The sequence below is a fragment of the Cannabis sativa genome, chromosome 7 (assembly GCF_029168945.1).
Source record: "Cannabis sativa cultivar Pink pepper isolate KNU-18-1 chromosome 7, ASM2916894v1, whole genome shotgun sequence".
Lineage (NCBI taxonomy): Eukaryota > Viridiplantae > Streptophyta > Magnoliopsida > Rosales > Cannabaceae > Cannabis > Cannabis sativa.
This window is the reverse complement of record NC_083607.1, coordinates 8,098,443-8,103,658: the sequence shown is the minus strand read 5'-3', so window position 1 is coordinate 8,103,658 and position 5,216 is coordinate 8,098,443. Positions and strand designations below refer to the sequence as shown.

Below are 5,216 nucleotides of genomic sequence, written 5' to 3'. Positions count from 1 at the left end.
TGTCACTATAGGCGTATAGAGTCAGGTTTTGTTTGACTAAAAAGATAACAGTCACACACATAAAGTGTCACTATATCTTTTTTTTCTTTTCTTTTTTATTAATATTTTTAGAGATATAGACACACAAAAAGTGTCACTATATTAAATATTTTTTAAAAAAATATATTATTTCATTTGTTTTAATTCAAATTTTATATATTGTAAATAATAATTTATATTAATTATATATAAATACAATTAAATATAACAATAATAGTTTTAATTAACTAAATGTAAAATTTATAAATTACATAAACAAAATTGTATTTTATTAAAATAAAAACCTAAATGATAATTTACAAGTTAATACATGAAATGTTCAAATGATTCTACAAACACAATTAAAAAAATAAACTAAAAAATTGAAATATATTACACATGTAATATTCAAAACAATTTAAAACACATAAAAAATGTATACAAAACCCAAAATAAATAAAACACATTTTGAACCAAAAAATCTACTCCTTGCAACCCGATCGATCCCTATCCTAAAATTTTGACGTGCTACTCATACAGCGCGCCCACGAAATTCAAAATCAAACCCTAGAATTGCTAAATAGAATACAAAGTTCCAGTTCAGGTCCAACAATTGAAAATTCTCACCCAAATCGATCGAAATTAGGGCTCAAATTTATGTATCTTTGAGCAATAATGATCAGATTGCAAACAAATTTCTCCCAATATGAGTCATAAACAAATTAGGGCTCCATTCAATATAGGGAAAAGGAGGGATTTGGGGAATTTGATCGGTAACCAAGACTGAGAAGCCAGAGAGGCCCTTTCGCCATTTTTGGGGTCCGGTCTAGGATATGAACATCAAGCCACTGCAACCATAATCCCAACGCCTTTTTGTTTGAACACCAAGCCCGTCGAACCATGAATCCCACCCTTTGTCAACCACAAACCCAGAATAATTTGAACACCAAGCCCATCGAACCCAAAACCAGTCAAACACCTAGCTTGTCAAACCCAGAACATCATCAAACTCGAACGCCACCCATCTGCACAAAAGAGAGAGAGAGAGAGAGAGAGAGAATAAACAGAGAAGAAGATCAGTTTATATACCTTGGAGTTTCTTTCATGGGGTCTCAGATCTGCAGTCGCGTGGGCAAGGAAGAAAGAAGACGAAGCGGAGATGGTGAGGTTTGGAGTTGTCCCTTCGGCGCCGTCTAGGTTTGGAGTCGACGAGGGGCACCGTCTGGGTTGGGAAACTGGTGGTGCCGTCTGGGTTGGGGATCTGTCGAGAGAGGGGAAGGCAGAGAAAGATTAGGGTTTAATTTTTATTTTGTAACTTGTTTTGATTTTTTTTAAATCAAAATTAATTTATTATCATTAATACAATTTTGAAATCAGTCCCTATTAAATTTCAAAAAAAAAAAAAGAAAAGAAATCAGTCCCTATTAAAAAATAATAAAAGAGTAAATAATTAATAATTAATACATGGAGCTAGCTGTATTTAAAAAAAAAAAAAAAGAATAAAAAATAGGTTAGGATATAATGACGCGCTATGAAAGTAGGGACACGTTTACCCATTCGTGCTAAGAGTGTCACTATATACTAGTATTTTTTATAAAAAAAATAAAAAAAAAAATATGGAAATAATTTTTTAGTGACACTTCTTACATTTAGTGACCCTGATCCTAAGACGCTTAACACTGAATTTTTAGAGTTATTTTGTGAGAGTCACTAAAGCTCATCTCTAATTCTTTAGTGACACACAAAAAGATGTGTGTCACTAAAGTGTGTAACTAAAAGGTAAATTTGTAGTAGTGGATGTTAAATGAGATGGAGTAAGATAGTTGTTATTTGTATATGAATTATTTAAATTATTATATATGGAGGTTGTATAGGATGAATATTAGGTAGTGTAGTATGATGATGTTGATAAGTTGATAAGTTAGATGATTGGTGGGACAAGGAAGAGTTATGTTTTAATTTTTATGTGTTTAGGAAAAGAGGAGACAAGGTAGTATGTTAGTAGTAAAAGATTTGATTTTGGCTACTCAAGCTTAGTTACAATTTGAAAGCTTGATGGGGTATTCATAGTTGTTTACCCCTACATTTAATTCACTACAAGAAAGGAGACTTTTTATCCCACTTTTTATCCTTAACAAAAATAAAAAGTGGGATAAAAGATATGTTACAACTTTTTATCCCACTTTTAGATTTGGCATCTCAAAAATAATATATAATATTTTTTTAGACAAGGGCTCTGTTTGGTTGAACATTAAAAAAAAAAAAAACCATAGTAAAAAATGAGTTAAAGATTGAATTTTTATTTACCAACCAAACAAGCTCCAAATGACTTATGTATATCAAGGGCCTTGTTTGGTTGGTAAGTTAAAAATCTATTTTTCTCTCTTAAAGTAGGATAAAACAATAGCAAGTACCAAACAGGCTTTAGTTAAACCCTTTTATCTCGGTTTTTTTGCTAAACACCGGGATAAAAGGGTTTAACCCAAAACCCTTTAATCACTTTGGACAGACCAAAAAACCGGGATAAAAGCTTTAGGTAAATAAATTGCCTCTTAGTCTCACACCATAACACGCTGCCGTCAGACCATTTTTAACCCTAGCCTCCTGTCAATCGCAGGTGCGAGTTTTGTTGTTGTTCTTCTTCTTCTTCTTCTTTTTTTTTTTTTTTTTTTTTTTTTTGCATTGGTTGTACAATAACTCTTTTTTTTTTTCAAGTAGGAAGGAGAAGACTCATCTCCTTCAGCATCACTAAAGGAAGAAGAAACACATTTTCAGGTACAATAACTTCCTCTTTTTTTCATTTTAATGACTTTTTTTTATCAAAAAACATTTTTTTTGCTTCTATCTTTACTTTGAAATGTTAAATATACCAATAAAAATCATTTTTTTTTTCATATTTTTAGGAAGGAAGAAAAAAAGTGAGTTTTTGAGTGGTATGATTAAGTCCGAAAATTTAAGAAAATTTTAAGTGGGTTTGTGAGTGGGTATGATTAAATATTTTTTTGTTTATTTTTTTTAATAAAATATATTGAATATTATTTTTTTTGTTACTTTTTATTTATTTCTTTTTTATTATTGTTGTTGAATTAATATATTTAGTTCTAATCATATATATGTATTTTTTTGAGTAATTTATTTTATTTAAATTAGAATGTTATAATTACCCACAAATAATGTACACCTATGCTAGAAATTAAAATTTATTTTACACCTAGAATTAGAATATGTTACAATTGCTCTAATATATTGATATTGAGAAAGTATTAGTAACTATAGTCTATTAATTATATAAATAATTTTATTTGTGCTTGTTTATACTTAATTGTAGATATATTAAGTGATTTTGTGGTGATTTTTTTTTTTTTAAGAGCTTCAAGAATATTATTTTAAGTAGTTACTAGTTACTATTCTTACTTAGTTGGAAAAATCTCTAGTATTTTTTTTATTTTGTATGCTAGAACTTTGTAAAAAAATTTAAATTATTTGAAATTGTATTAAATAATATACAATTATCTTAAACTCAAATAGATTTTAGAGAATTTTTTATCTAAAAGAGTAATAGTTTTCAAAAGGATATATTATATTGGATATTGTAAAAATTTTAGTTATATAACTATTATCTACTAACTATATGTGAATAATTTTTAATTGTGTTTGTTTAAACTTAAATATAGATGAATTGGGTGACTTCATGGTGATTTTGGTTTTGATTTTTAAGAAGCATCAAGAGCATTATCGTAAGTAGTTACTAGATACTATATTTACTTAGTTACATAATTATTTAGTTACTATTGATATATGTATGAGCTAATTATTACCATTATAATTTAACTTTTATTGAAACTTTTTATATTATATTTAATATTTTAGGTTCTGGTTCGTTATTGGAAAACAAAGTAAAATTTCGGTGATCATTAATAACTTTTTAGAGGTACGTTATTTGCTTATTTATTTTTACTAATTATCAAAATATTAGAGGAGTTTGAATATATTAGATATTCATTTGTAGTGAAGTAGGTTCTGAGATATACTATACTGTGGTGAACGAAGAATTAATATATACATGCTATATATTATGATTATTATGTCTTGTTTTCCAATTTGTTGTATGTTACGTACTTATGAAATTGGGAAATGTCATAAAAAGAAAGAAAACTCTGCCCAATTTTTTTTAAGATTTGATAAATGAACATATTTTTTTTATTATTTAATTAAAATGCATGCTTAGGAATGTATTTGAAACTTTTAAGTTTCTTACAACTTGTTTATTAGGAAATCATGTTTTAATTTTTTAGAATAGATAAATCATGGATGAATGATAGAAGAGAAACACCACAATTTTAAGAAGAATACAACAATCTTTTAGAGTTTTGCCTAAAGAAGCCACTCCCATTTATCAATATTAGAAGGGTAAGTTTAGAGCTTTAGATTACTATGTACTAACTTACATTCGTCTTGTTAAATGCTATTATGATTATTTTGTCTTGTTTCCCAATTCGTTGTGTTATTTTTGTTGCATTGTTAGGTACTTAATTATGAAATTGGGAAATATCATAGAAATAGAGAAAACTCTGCCCAATTTTTTTTTAGGATTTGATAAATGAACATATTTTTTATTATTTAATTAATGAGCATGCCTAGGAATGTATTTGAAACTTTTAAGTTTCTTGCAACTTATTTATTAGGAAATTATTTTTTAATTTTTAGAATAGATAAATCGTGGATGAATGATAGAAGAGAAACACCACGATTTTAAGAAGAATACAACAATCTTTTAAAGTTTTGCCTAAGAAGCCACCCCCATTTATCAATATTGGAACGATAAGTTTAGAGCTTTAGATTACTATGTACTAACTTACATTCGTCTTGTTAAATGCTATTATGATTATTTTACCTTGTTTTCCAATTCGTTGTGTTGTTTTTGTTGTATTGTTATGTACTTATGAAATTGGAAAATGTCGTAGAAAGAGTGACCTTATTATAAAAGGTCTTAAAATTGGACAAAACAAGATAAAATTGGGCAAAACATTTAAATCCTATTCAAGTCATAAAAGGAAAAAATAAATATATACTTATCTTTATTATAAATATAAACATATAAAAATACTTTCCTTTTAATTAGTTTTAAATTTTTAATTTGACAGTTTGGCGACCTATCCCAATGTTGTGAGGAAGAACATCTCGTAGCGCTTCGACAA

At 27.6% G+C, this 5,216-nt stretch overlaps 1 long non-coding RNA gene across 1 annotated transcript; it reads right to left on the bottom strand.

The window, feature by feature from the left end:
* Nucleotides 1-286: 286 nt before the first annotated feature.
* Nucleotides 287-1,414, bottom strand: LOC115697091 (uncharacterized). The gene is made up of 2 exons (XR_004007876.2): nt 1,108-1,414; nt 287-1,043 (listed from the first exon to the last, which is right to left on the bottom strand). It is a non-coding gene; the product is annotated as an uncharacterized LOC115697091 (long non-coding RNA).
* Nucleotides 1,415-5,216: the final 3,802 nt, after the last annotated feature.